This window comes from Pristiophorus japonicus, chromosome 20 (assembly GCF_044704955.1).
Source record: "Pristiophorus japonicus isolate sPriJap1 chromosome 20, sPriJap1.hap1, whole genome shotgun sequence".
Classification (NCBI taxonomy): domain Eukaryota; kingdom Metazoa; phylum Chordata; class Chondrichthyes; family Pristiophoridae; genus Pristiophorus; species Pristiophorus japonicus.
The window spans coordinates 86,582,822-86,597,628 of NC_091996.1; the positions used below are offsets into that span (position 1 = coordinate 86,582,822).

The window sequence follows — 14,807 nt, forward strand, 5'->3', positions numbered from 1 at the left end:
CTTCAGGATCACACACTTTGCCATTCCCGGGGCATGCACTGCCAAATACCTTGTCACTGTAGTGATATAGGTCGGCTGCACCCTTAGACTCTCCTTGAGGACAGAGCCACATCCAACATCTTCCTTCGTGGCCCAATCTTGGTGTAGCTCGCTCAGATCCTGTGGTCGCCCCAGTCGTTCGTCCTCTGTTACATCCCTCTGTCTATCTTCCTCCTCTTACTGCTTCCGGGAGCACAGCCACAGGAGGAGGCCATTCGGCCCTTCTCGAGCCTGTTCCCTCCCATCAATTCAAGCATGGGTTGATCTGTGTCTTAACTCCATCTATCCACCTTGGTTCCATAACGCTTAATACCCTTGCCGAGCAAAAGTCGATCCCATCTCGGTTTTGAGATGTTCAGTTGACCCCCCCTGCCCACCCAGCCTCAATAGCCTTTTGGGGACGAGAGCTCCAGATCTCCACCGCCCTTTGTGTGAAGAAGTGCTTCACCCGTGAATGGCCTGGCTCTAATTTTAAGGTGATGGCCCCCTTGTTCTGGACTCCCAGAGGAGTTTCTTTCTCTATAGGAATGTTGAAACTGTTTTATTGTCATGAAGAACCCAACTACTTCTCTGGTGGCCATTGCCCCGTCTGGGCCTATGTGTGACTCCTGTCCCACACCAACGTATCTGACTCTTAACTGCCCTTTGAAGCGACCAAGGAAGCCCCTCGGTCCTATCAAAGAAGATGGACGGCAGCGGCTCAAGAAAGTGGCCCACCACCATCACCTTCTCAGAGCAAGCAGGGGCACGGCAGTAAGTGCTAGACTTGTCCACACCCCGAGAATGAAGAGGTTGGAAAATATCCACGGGAATTTTTTGATTTCCGCACGCAAGTTGTTGTCGACGGGTCTTAAAGACATTCGTACAAGGCTTCAACATGTAAGCCGTCAGGTAAAAGAAAGCATTTATATACCGTCTTTCACAACCACCGGACGTCCCAAAGTGCTTTACAGCCAATGAAGTACTTTTGGAGTGCAGTCACTGTTGTAATGTAGGAAACGCCGCAACCAATTTGCGCACAGCAAGCTCCCATACACAGCAATGTGATAATGACCCAGATAATCTGTTTATGTTATGTTGATTGAGGGATAAATATTGGTCCCAGGACACCGGGGAGAACTCCCCCTGCTCTTCTTCGAAATAGTGGCCGTGGGATCTTTTACGTTCATCTGAGAGAGCAGACGGGGCCTCGGTTTAACTTCTCATCCGAAACTTCTCAGCGACTCCAACAGAGCGGGGCTCCCTCAGTACTGCCCCTCTGACAGTGTGGCGCTCCCTCAGCACTGCCCCTCCGACAGTGTGGCGCTCCCTCAGTACTGCCCCTCCGACAGTGCGGCGCTCCCTCAGCACCGCCCCTCCGACAGTGCGGCGCTCCCTCAGCACTGCCCCTCCGACAGTGTGGTGCTCCCTCAGCACTGCCCCTCCGACAGTGCGGCACTCCCTCAGCACTGCCCCTCCGACAGTGCGGCGCTCCCTCAGCACTGCACTGGGAGTGTCGGCCTGGATTTATGTGCTCAAGTCTCTGGAGTGGGACTGGAACCCACAACCTTCTGACTCCGAGGTGAGCGAGAGAGTGCTGCCCACGGCTGATGATACTGTGCATAGGGGCCCTGGGTAATGGGTACAGGGGCCCTGAGTAGGCCACTTACCTAAATCCACAGAGCTTAGGTGCAGGTTGATTTGAAGCACAGCATAGTGACGTCTTCACCTCTCCCCCACCCCGCCACACTGCAGCTCTGGTTAGCGTCCTGCTGTCGTAAGCCACTCCAATGGTTAGGTTATTGATTGGCAGGGTTACTGGGAATCGAGACTGTGGCTCTCGTATTGGACTGTACAGCCACCTAAGAACTCATGTTAAGAGTGGGAGCAAATCTTCCTCGATTCCGAGGGACTGCCTATGATGATGATGATATCAGGAGAGTGACAGAACTTCCCTGCAGCAGCCAATCCTTTGTTACTCGTTCTCGGGCTGTGGGCGTCGCTGGCAAGGCCGGCATTTATTGCCCATCCCTAACTGCCCCTTGAGAAGGTGGTGGTGAGCCGCCTTCTTGAGCCGCTGCAGTCCGTGTGGTGAAGGTGCTCCCACAGCGCTCCTGAGGTAGGGAGTTAATGCTGGGTTAGTCATCAGTTAACAAAGACCCCAGATGAGTCGAGGGGCCCAGGGGCAGCACGGGCCCAGCCCACACTGTGCGATATGTGCGCGCACTAGGCCCGTGTAGCAGAGCTGGTCTCCAGTCGTCCTGGTTAACCCTTGCCACTGGACCAAGACCTCGCTCTGTCAAGCCCCGTGTGGTGGCTGGTGTGCAACGGCCACCCCACGTTAAAAAAATCCACCCACAGGCATCTTCCACCCTTCAGGATGTAGTTCGGGATCTGGAATGTTAGGTCCTTCATTGAAACACCTGTGAACTCATCCTTTTTTGGCGTGGAAGCAAGTCATCCTCGATACGAGGGACTGCCTACGATGAATCATGAGCAGTGACCACACGTTGATATGTGATATATATAAGATATATATGTATCTGCTATATCATATATATGTGTATGTAGCTATATTAGCAGGATAGATGCACCAACGTCAGCGTCCTCGACCAGACCAACATCCCCAGCATCGAAGCACTGACCACACTTGACCAGCTCCGCTGGGCGGGCCACATTGTCCGCATGCCCCGACACGAGACTCCCAAAGCAAGCGCTCTACTCGGAACTCCTACACGGCAAGCGAGCCCCAGATGGGCAGAGGAAATGTTACAAGGACCACCCTCAAAGCCTCCCTGATAAAGTGCAACATCCCCACCGGCACCTGGGAGTCCCTGGCCAAAGACCAGTCCGCCCTAAGTGGAGGAAGTGCATCCGGGAGGGCGCTGAGCACCTCGAGTCTCGTCGCCGAGAGCGTACAGAAAGCAAGCGCAGGCAGCGGAAGGAGCGCGCGGCAAACCAGTCCCACCCTCCCTTTCCTTCAACCACTGTCTGCCCCAGACACCGCCTGTGACAGGGACTGTTGGTTCTGCATTGGACTCATCAGGCACCTGAGGACTGGTGTTAGTGAGGAAGCAAGCCATCCTCGATTCCGGTGACCTGCCTAAGAGACATAAGTGACATAGAATCTAAAAGCGGCTTCAAATAAAAGCCCCCCTCTTCCCTCACCCCTCTCCCCAAGAGAAATAGCCGGTGAGAATTGGTAGACAACAAATGCAGAAACTTGCGACGTTAATTCCTCCTTTCCGCCGTGGTTCAGTGGGTAGCACACTCGCCTCGGAGTCAGCAGGTTGTGGGTTTGAGTCCCACTCCAGAGGCTTGAGCACGTGACGTGCAGGTCAATACTCCCAGTGCAGTGCTGAGGGAGCGCCGCACTGTCGGAGGTGCCGCCTTTTGGATGAGACGTTAAACCGAGGGCCCTGTCTGCCCTCTCACAGTTGGGCGTAAAAGATCCCATTGGAAGAAGAGCAGGGGGAGTTCTCCCCGATGTCCTGGGGCATATATTTATCCCTCAATCAACATAACAAAAACAGATTATCTGGGTCATTATCACGATGCTGTTTATGGGAGCTTGCTGTGCGCAATTTGGCTGCCGCGTTTCCTTACATTACGACACTTCAACAACAAAAAAACGCTTTGGGATGGCCTGAGGTTGGGAAAGGCGCCATAAAAATGCAAGTTCTGTTTTGCTAATTGGTCCCAAAACGGAGCGAGAACTCAAAACGCACAGCGGCACCTCTTTGACGTAGCGTGGAGGATGGGCATCGTGCGGGGCCCTGTCTATAGACGGTCGGATGACCTCCTTCTTCTCATTTCCGCCCTTCCAGATACGACATCGACGATGAGGCGGGGAGCAGCTCCACTCCCACGTTCACAATGGACGAGTTGTCAGCAAGGTGCAGTAATCAACATTTATCCGCGGATATCATTCCCTGCTTGCGGACCGATTGAACAGACGGTGTGTTTAATCGCGGAGCCTCGGGGGGGGAGGGAGGGGGTGCTTACGGGGGGCGGGGGGGCTTGCGGGGTCGGCAGGGTGGATGGGAGGTATACTGCCTCGGTGATTTGTATCCGCAGTTCGTAAGAACGTAAGAAATAGGAGCAGGAGTCGGCCATTCGGCCCCTCGAGCCTGCTCCGCCATTAAATAAGATCATGGCTGATCCGATCATGGACTCAGCTCCACTTCCCCGCCCGCTCCCCATAACCCTTCACTCCCTTATCGCTCAAAAATCTGTCTATCTCCGCCTTAAATATATTCAATGTCCCAGCCTCCACAGCTCTCTGGGGCAGAGAATTCCACAGATTTACAACCCTCTGAGAGAAGAAATTCCTCCTCATCTCAGTTTTAAATGGGCGGCCCCTTATTCTAAGATTATGTCGCCTAGTTCTAGTCTCCCCCATCATGGCTGACCTTTGACCTCAACCCCACTACCCCACTGTATCCCCACATCCCTCGATTCCCTTAGTGTCCAAAAATCTATCGATCTCCGTCTTGAATACACTCAACGACTGAACCCCCCACAGTCCCCACGGCCGACCCCTTATGAGAACACAAGAACACAAGAAATAGGAGCAGGAGTAAAACATTCGACCCCTCGAGCCTGCTCCGCCATTCAATATAATCGTGGCTGATCCGATCATGGACTCAGCTCCACTTCCCCACCCGCTCCCCATCACCCCTTATCCCCTTATCGATTAAGAAACTGTCTATCTTGTCTTATATTCAATGACCCAGCCTCCACAGCTCTCTGAGGCAGCAAATTCCACAGATTCACAACCCTCAGAGAGAAGAAATTTCTCCTCATCTCAGTTTTAAATGGGCGGCCCCTTATTCTAAGACCATGCCCCCTAGTTCTAGTCTCCCCCACCAGTGGAAACATCCTCTCTGCATCCACCTTGTCAAGCCCCCTCATAATCTTATACGTTTCGACTGTGACCCCTGGTTCTAGACTCTCCAGTCAGGGGAAGCAACCTCTACCCTGTAAATTCCCCTCATGTGTTTCAATGAGATCACCTCTCATTCTTCTAAACTCCAGATATGCGCACTGGAGCCAATAGTAATGAGTGTGCACTATTGCCCAAGGGGCTCAAACCCTCCTCTAAACTTTCATCTCCTGATCCTTCTAAGCTACAACATACCCTGTCACCATACAATCTCTCCCTCCTTCCTGTACCTTCACTATGTTGAAGCCAAGGCCCATGGCACTATCTCCTGACCCTTGGGATAAGAGGAGAGATTGAGTAGACTGGGCCTGTACTCTCTGGAGTTCAGAAGAATGAGAGGTGATCTCATTGAAACATACAAGATTCTGAGGGGGATTGACAGGGTAGATGCAGGGAGGATGTTTCCCCCCCCGGGCTGGGGAGTCTAGAACCAGGGGGTCACACAGTCTCAGGATAAGGGGTCGGCCATTTAGGACTGAGATGAGGAGAAATTTCTTCACTCAGAGGGTGGTGAATCTTTGGAATTCTCTACCCCAGAGGGCTGTGGAGGCTCAGTCGTTGAGTATATTCAAGGCCGAGATGGATAGATTTTTGGACTCTAGGAGAATCAAGGGATATGGGGGTCGGGCGGGAAAGTGGAGTTGAGGTCGAAGATCAGCCATGATCTCATTGAATGGCGGAGCAGGATCGAGGGGCCGAATGGCCGACTCCAAATTCTTATGTTCTTGTGTGTTCCTGCTCTCACGCGTTCTCTCCCAGGACCTCGCCTCCTCCCTGAGTCTCCCCTTCCATGACCCGAGCAGGAATTGAACGTTCCTCCAGCCCCAGGAGGCACAGTTGAGAGGAAGCCCCTCCAGCCAAGCAGCAGAGAAGCGGATTTCTAGGCAAGGGCTCACTGAGAGGCAATCCGCTTGGCCTGCGTCCTCCAGCGGAGAATTCCCGTTCTCTGCTGCTTTCTAGGTGGGTGTAAAGTCCTGTCCCCTCAATACAGATTCACACAAGGCATGTAGTGAAGTCAAGGTCACTCTGGACCTGCACCTTTATTTCACAGCTCTGGAATGCTGCACTTGCCTGAGACCTGTCCTTATATACCTGTCTCTTGCAAGTGCACCCCTGGTGGTAAGGTATGCTGGTGGTTACAGGTCATATCTTATTACAGTCATGTATAGCATGTTAGGATACAGTTATATATAATAATGTAAGATACATGACATCACCCTCCCCCAAGGTCTTATTGTCTTTATAGGTTCAGTCTCTCAGGTGGTCTATGCTCTCGCGTGGAGCGTCTGATTTGTGGTTCAGTTGTTTGCCTTGGTGTCTGTTTTTCTTTGGGTGTGGTTGCTGGTATCTCGCCTGGGCTGTCTGTTTCGATTGGTGTGATTGTTGTTGACTCGCCTGGGCTGTCTTTTGGGATTGCCCTTTCCTCAGGTTGTTCCCTCTTTCTGTCCACCAGATGTGGTGCGAGTTCCACATTGTAGTCTGCCTCTGGTTCCGCAGTGTTGTTGGTAAATCTGCTTTTGACTTGGTCTACATGCCTCCGGCAGGTTTTGCCATTGTCCATTTGTACTACCAGTAGCCTGTTTCCTTCCTTGCCCGTTACTGTTCCTGCAAGCCATTTGGGACCCCTGCCATAGTTTAGTGCAAACACTTTGTCCCCTATCTCATTCCATCTCCCCCTCGAATTTCTGTCATGGTACTCAGTCAGCTTGCGGCGCTTTGCCTCAACGATTTCGTGCATGTCTGGGAGGATTAATGAGAGCCTTGTTTTTAAAGTCCTTTTCATCAACAGTTGCGCGGGGAGATCCCAGTCAATGAGTGCGGACGAGATCTGTATGCCAGCAGCAGTCGCGACAGGCGACCCTGCAGCGTGGGACCTTGGATTTTAAGCACGCCTTGTTTAATGATTTGCATTGCTCTCTCCGCCTGGCTGTTGGAGGCCGGCTTGAACGGTGCCGTCTTGACGTGATTTATGCCGTGGTCAATTATAAAGTCTTGGAATTCTGCGCTGGTGAAGCACGGACCATTGTCACTGACCAATGTGTCAGGGATTCCGTGCGTTGCAAACATGGTTGCGAGGCTCTCCACAGTGGTGGAGGTTGTGCTCGAATTTAAAATGATGCATTCGATCCACTTTGAAAATGCATCTACAACTACGAGGAACATTTTGCCCATGAATGGGCCCGCATAGTCTACGTGCACCTGCGACCACGGTTTGGTAGGCCAGGGCCAGGGGCTCAGTGGAGCCTCCCTGAGGGCATTGCTGAGTTGGGCAAATGGTGCACCTTCGGACGCAGAGCTCCAAGTCCGCGTCAATACCAGGCCACCAGACGTGGAATCTGGCGATGGCCTTCATGAGAACGATCCCAGGGTGCTCGCGGGGAGCTCCCGGACAAATGCCTCTCTGCCTCGCAGAGGCATGACTACTCGGCTGCCCCACATCAGGCAGTCTGCTTGTAGTGATAGCTCATGCATGCGCCTGTGAAAGGGTTTTAATTCCTCGGGGCAGGCATCGTGAGCCTCTGCCCTGTCACCGGTTAGGACACATCTTTTTACTAAGGATAACATGGGGTCGCTGGCCATCCAGGCTCTGATTTGGCGAGCTGTCATGGGCGAACCTGTGGACTCAAAGACATTGATTGCCATGACTATCTCACAGTCCTGCTCGTCAGACCCTTCTGTGGTCGCCAGGGGTAGCCTGCTAAGCACGTCAGCACAGTTGTCTGTGCCTGGCCTGTGCCTTATTGTGTAGTCGTAGGACGCCAGCATGAGTGCCCACCGTTGAATTAGCGCCGAGTCGTTGGCATTTATTGCCTTGCTCTCAGATAGGAGGGATGTGAGGGGCTTGTGGTCGGTTTCTAACGCGAACTTGGCCCCGAAAAGGTATTGGTGCATCTTTTTGACACCGAACACGCATGCGAGCGCCTCCTTCTCTACCATTCCGTACCCGCGCTCTGCCCGCGAACGTGACCTGGAGGCATAAGTTATAGGTTGTAATTTGCCCGCACTATTGACATGTTGCAAAACGCACCCGACCCCATACGCTGACGCATCACATGTGAGAACTAGCTTTTTACCTGGGTCAAAGAAAGTCAAAACACTGTTGGAACACAGAAGGTTGCGTGCCTTATTGAAGGCGCGTTCCTGGGCGTCCCCCCAAAACCAATCACACCCCTTTCTGAGTAGTACGTGGAGAGGCTCCAGCAGCGTGCTTAAGTTCTGCATAAAGTTCCCAAAGTAATTGAGTAGCCCGAGAAAGGCGCGCAGTTCTGAGACATTCCGGGGCCTGGGTGCCAGGCGAATTACTTCTGTTTTGGACTCTGTTGGGCGGATTCCATCAGCGGCAATCCTTCTGCCAAAAAATTCAACCTCGGGTGCGAGAAACAGGCACTTGGATTTCTTGACTCGTAGGCCTACCCGATCCAACCGCTTTAGTTCTTCCTCCAAATTACGGAGATGGGAGTCGGTGTCCCTGCCCGTGATAAGTATGTCGCCTTGAAATACAACCGTCCCCAGGATGGACTTGAGCAGACTCTCCATGTTGCACTGGAATATGGCAGCTGCCGACCTGATGCCGAATGGGCATCGATTGTACATGAAAAGGCCTTGATGTGTGTTGATGGTGGTGAGTAGCTTGGATTCCTCGGTCAATTCTTGCATCATATACGCAGATGTGATTTTGAGAAAAGTTTACCTCCAGCCAATGTGGCAAATAAGTCCTCCGCTCTGGGCAGCGGGTACTGGTCCTGTAGGGAGACTCTGTTTATGGTAGATTTGCAGTCCCCACAGATTCGTACGGGTCCATCAGGCTTCATGACTGGGACGATGGGACTTGCCCAGTCGCTAAATTCCACAGGAGATATAATGCCTTCCCGCAGAAGCCTGTCTAGTTCGTGTTCAATCTTTTCCCTCATCACATAGGGTACAGCTCTGGCCTTGTGATGGACCGGTCTAGCATCCTGTGTGATGTAGATTTTGACTTTGGCCCCTTTGAAAGTGCCCACACCTGGCTGAAAGAGATGTTCAAATCGCTTTATAACTGTTGAGCAGGAGATCCGTTCCTCTGATGACATGGCATGGACATCATCCCAATTCCAGTTTAGTTTTGCCAGCCAGCTTCTCCCCAGCAGTGTTGGGGGGTCTCAGGGGACAATCCACAGGGGAAGTCGGTTCACTGTCCCTTTGTGTGTGACAGAGAGCATGGCGCTGCCGAGGACTGGTACGATTTCTTTGGTATAGGTCCTTAGTGTGGTGTCGACCCTTGTGAGTTTTGGTCTGTCTCTTTTATGCGGCCACAGTCGTTCAAATTGTTGAGCGCCCATGAGAGATTGACTCGTTCCTGTATCCAGCTCCATGTTGACAGATATCCCGTTGAGTAGGACCCTCATCATTATAGGAGGCGTCCTGTTGTAGGAGCAGCGGCCATTGATCGTGTTCACCCGCTGTACATCGGTGTCCCGGGTACTGTCCCCACCATCTTCTGGTCCACTTTCCGACCCATCCGATTCGTATACCAGCCGAGCTGCCGTTTTTTTGCACATGCGGGACAAATGCCCTGTATATTCACAATTTCTGCAAACAGCCTGCTGAAATCGACATTCCCTTGACGAGTGCCCACCCCCACACCTCCAGCACAGACCTGTTCCATTGTTCAAAGAGTTCCCAAAGAATGAGCTGCGTCTGGCTGATCTCTCTTGAGCTTCTCTCAGTTTTTAGTTGATTGATCGCATTGTGGGTTGATGAGGTGTGAACGGCCGTTCCTGTGGCCCTTGATGGCTTCTGCCTGCTGTCGAGAGCCTGTTCTCCCGGTTTTGTTTGTGTGTGGGGGTAGCAGCTTGTTTAGTGCTGTGAACTTCTTGTTCCGATATTTCGTTAGTTGTCGTACCTGCATTATAAATCAACCTCGTTTCTTCTTCCCCTACCAAGAATGTCTGTGAAACCAGTGCTGCTGCCTCTAAGGTCAGGTTCTTGGTCTCTATGAGCTTTCAATGAAAAAGTCTCTCAGCATTTCTCTCCTCAGTTCATCGGAGAACTCACATAAACTAGCCAACCTCCGAAGTTCCGCCACGAAGTCGGGTATGCTCTGGCCCACACAGCGTCTGTAGTTGTAGAACCTGTGTCTGGCCATGTGTAGGCTGCTCGCTGGCTTCAGGTGGTCTCTTACCAGTGTGCTCAATTCTTCAAATGACTTGCTTGCTGGTTTCTCGGGTGCCAACAGATCCTTCATTAAAGCGTATGTTTTCGAGCCACAGCTGGTCAAGAGATGGGCTCTTCTCTTGTCTGCCTTATCGTCGCCTAACCAGTCTTTGGTTACAAAGCTTTGCTGGAGCCTTTCTATAAAGTCCTCCCAATTGTCTCCCGCATTGTACTTTTCATCTGATCCGTTGTTCGCCATTCTGTGGATTCTGTAATCCCGTAACTCGTCGCCACTGTAAAGTCCTGTCCCCTCAGTACAGATTCACACGAGGCATGTAGTGAAGTCAACGTCACTCTGGACCTGCACCTTTATTTCACAGCTCTGGAATGCTGCACTTGCCTGAGACCTGCCCTTATATACCTGTCTCTTGCAAGTGCACCCCTGGTGGTAAGGTATGCTGGTGGTTACAGGTCATATCTTATTACAGTCATGTGTAGCATGTTAGGATTCAGTTATATATAATAATGTAAGATACATGACAGTGGGACTTCAGTGGAAGACATCGTCACAATTGCCGAGGGTTCTGGGGGGGAGGGTGGGGGTGTGGGAGGGGGGGAAGGGGGTGTCAGCGGCAACAGAGACGAGCGATGAATCGGCAGCCAATGAATTGCACGATCTGCTGATTCACCATCGCCCCGCTTGGCTTTACCGCCCCGGGAACAGTCCCACCCCCTTCGGGTCTGTGCTTTTGCTAATAGCGGTTTGCTAGAGGGGGAGCGTGCTACGAATGGAGGGAGGGTGGTGTTCCAAGGTTGTAACTGTCTGTGCCTGATTTAGGATGAACACTCTGCAGACGAAAAACAATCCCAAAGTGCATACAGTGGTGCCTGAAGACATGGAGTATGACGAGGATGATATCCCAATGGTTGAGAAAGGTGAGCATATCAGCGACATTGTCTTTGCGTATAAGAACACAAGAACTAGAAGCAGGAGCAGGCCATTCGGCCCCTCGAGCCTGCTCCGCCATTTAATACGATCATGGTTAGATCGCAGGTTAGATGCAGGAAGAATGTCCCCGATGTTGGGGAAGTTCAGAACCAGGGGACACAGTCTAAGGATAAGGGGTAAGCCATTTAAGACCGAGATGAGGAGAAACTTCTTCACTCAGAGAATTGTGAACCTGTGGAATTCTCTACCACAGAAAGTTGTTGGGACCAGTTCGTTAGATATATTCAAAAGGGAGTTAGATGTGGCCCTTACAGCTAAAGGGATCAAGGGGTGTGGAGAGAAAGCAGGAATGGGGTACTGAAGTTGTATGATCAGCCATGATCATATTGAATGGTGGTGCAGGCTCGAAGGGCCGAATGGCCTACTCCTGCACCTATTTTCTATGTTTCTATGGCTGATCTGACCATTGAGATTGATACATTTTTGGACTGTAGGAGATCGATGGGATATGGGGATTGGGTGGGAATGTGGAGTTGTGGTCGAAGATCAGCCATTCCTGTCCGCTCCCCATATCCCATCATTCTCCTACAGTCCAGAAACCACCTATCTCGGCCTTGAATATACTCGACGACTGAGCCTCCACAGCCCTCTGGGGCAGAGAATTTCAAAGATTCACCACCCTCTGAGTGAAGAAATTCCTCCTCATCTCAGTCCTAAATGGCCGCCCCCTTATCCTGAGACTGTGTGACCCCTGGTTCTAGACTCCCCAGCCCGGGGGGGAAACATCCTCCCTGCATCTACCCTGTCAATCCCCCTCAGAATCTTCTATGTTTCAATGAGATCACCTCTCACTCTTCTAAACTCCAGAGAGTATAGGCCCAATCTACACAATCTCCCATCACAGGACAACCCTCTCATCCCAGGAATCAGTCTGGTGAACCTTCGTTGCACCGCCTCCAAGGCAAGTATATCCTTCCTTCGATAAGGAGATCCAAACTGTGCGCAGTACTCCAGGTGTGGTCTCACCAAGGCCCTGTTCAATTGGAGCAAGACTTCCTTACTCTTGTACACCAACCCCCTTGCAATAAAGGACAACATGCCATTTGCCTCCCTCATTGCTTGCTGTACCTGCACGCTCGCTTTCTATGCTTCCTCTACGAGGGACACCCAAATCTCTCAGAACAACATTCATCAGTTTCTCACCATTTAAAAATATTCTGTTTTTCGAATCTTCCTACCAAAGTGAATAACCTGACATTTCCCCACATTAAACTCCATCTGCCACCTTCCTGCCCACGCACTTAACCTGCCTATATCCCTTTGCAGGCTCGATATATCCTCCTTATAGCTTACTGTTCCACCTAGTTTTGTATAGTCAGCAAACTTGGATACAATACACTTGGTCCCTTCATCGAAGTTATTAATATAGATAGGAACAGGAGGAGGCCATTCAGTCCCTCGAGCCTGCTCCTCCATCCATTTAGATCACGGCTGATCTGTATCTTAACTCCAGCTACCTGTCTTGGTTCTATAAACCTTAATACCCTTGGCCAGCAAAAATCTCTCAAGCTCAGTTGTGAAATTTTCAATTGACCCCCAGCCTCAAAAGCTTTTGAGGGGGGGAGAGAGTTCCAGATTCCCACCGCTCTTTTTGTGAAGAAGTGATTCCTGACATCACCCCTGAACGGCCTGGCTCTAAATTTAAGGTTAAGCCCCCTGTGTTCTGGATTCCACCCCACCAGAGGAAACAGTCTCTCTCTCGATCCATCCCTATCAACTCCTTTAATCATCGTAACCACGCCCAGGGGTAGGTACATGATGGGTTAGCTACAGATAAAGCATGCTGTACCTGCCCTGGGAGTGTTTGATGGGACAGTGTAGAGGGAGCTTTACTCTGTATCTAACCCTGTGCTGTACCTGCCCTGGGAGTGTTTGATGGGACAGTGTAGAGGGAGCTTTACTCTGTATCTATCCCCATGCTATACCTGCCTCGAGCGTCTTTGTTTGTATGCCCTGATTTATTCCCGCAGGAATTTATCTACCATTTTTCCTCCCTTCTCCCAAGAAAGGAGACGGCAGTTTGAGTTAAGACGGAAGAAGATGTACGATGAAGGGATGAACATAAAGCGGGCTCGAGAAATGATTGCTCGTGAGGAGGAAGAAGATTCCGATTGTGAGTAACTAAACCTTGCACCAGTGTTCATTTTGTCAGATGTGCGTAAGCTAACTGTGAGAACAATAACGGTACAAGAGGTGTGATCCATTTGGCCCTGTGAGGCCCAGCACGAGAGTAGATGGATGTTCCTGAGGGACAGGAGACTGGGAGACCAGACATCAGTGAGAGCGCGATGAGGAGACCACTGTCAATGTCTGAGAGAGAGGGACTGAGAGACACCAGTCAGTGTACAGACATCTCCCTGAGAGAGAGGAGACTGAGAGACACTAGTCAGTGTATAGATATCTCCCTGAGGGAGAGGGGACTGAGAGACACCAGTCAGTGTACAGATATCTCCCAGAGGGAGAGGGGACTGAGAGACACCAGTCAGTGTACAGATATCTCCCTGAGAGGGGACTGAGAGACACCAGTCAGTGTATAGATATCTCCCTGAGGGAGAGGGGACTGAGAGACACCAGTCAGTGTACAGATATCTCCCTGAGGGAGAGGGACTGAGAGACACCAGTCAGTGTACAGACATCTCGCTGAGGGAGAGGGACTGAGAGACAGCAGTTAGTGTACAGATATCTCCCTGAGATGGGACTGAGAGACACCAGTCAGTGTACAGATATCTCCCTGAGAGAGAGGGACTGAGAGACACCAATCAGTACACAGACATCTCCCTGAGAAAGAGGAGACTGAGACACACTAGTCAGTGTACAGATATCTCCCTGAGGGAGAGGGGACTGAGAGACCCCAGTCAGTGTACAGATATCTCCCAGAGGGAGAGGGGACTGAGAGACACCAGTCAGTGTACAGATATCTCCCTGAGAGAGGGACTTCGAGACACCAGTCAGTGTACAATATTTCCCTGAGGGAGAGGGACTGAGAGACCCAGTCAGTGTAGAGACATCTCCCTGAGTGAGAGGGACTGAGAGACACCAGTCAGTGTACAGATGTCTCCCTGAGGGAGAGGGGACTGAGAGACACCAGTTAGTTTACAGATATCTCCCTGAGAGAGAGGGACTGAGAGACACCAGTCAGTGTACAGATATCTCCCTGAGAGAGAGGAGACTGAGAGACACCAGTCAGTGTACAGATATCTCCCTGAGAGAGAGGGACTGAGAGACCCAGTCAGTGTAGAGACATCTCCCTGAGTGAGAGGGACTGAGAGACACCCGTCAGTGTACAGATATCTCCCTGAGAGAGAGGAGACTGAGAGACACCAGTCAGTGTACAGATATCTCCCTGAGAGAGAGGGACTGAGAGACACCAGTCAGTGTACAGATATCTCCCTGAGAGAGAGGAGACTGAGAGACACCAGTCAGTGTACAGATATCTCCCTGAGAGAGAGGGACTGAGAGACCCCAGTCAGTGTACAGATATCTCCCTGAGAGAGAGGGGTCTGAGAGACACCAGTCAGTATACAGATATCTCCCTGAGAGGGGACTGAGAGACACCAGTCAGTGTACAGATATCTCCCTGAGAGAGAGGGTACTGAGAGACACCAGTCAGTGTACAGATATCTCCCTGAGAGAGAGGGGTCTGAGAGACACCAGTCAGTGTACAGATATCTCCCTGAGAGTGGACTGAGAGACACCAGTCAG

General features: G+C 51.4%; 1 long non-coding RNA gene across 1 annotated transcript in view; it reads left to right on the forward strand.

Annotated features, from left to right (window-relative positions):
* Positions 1 to 13,142: 13,142 nt before the first annotated feature.
* Positions 13,143 to 14,807, forward strand: part of LOC139232650 (uncharacterized) — a 33,781-nt gene continuing 32,116 nt past the window's right edge. Inside the window, exon 1 of the long non-coding RNA XR_011588065.1 lies at positions 13,143 to 13,218. This is a non-coding gene — a long non-coding RNA (uncharacterized lncRNA). The remainder of the gene's footprint in view (positions 13,219 to 14,807) is intronic.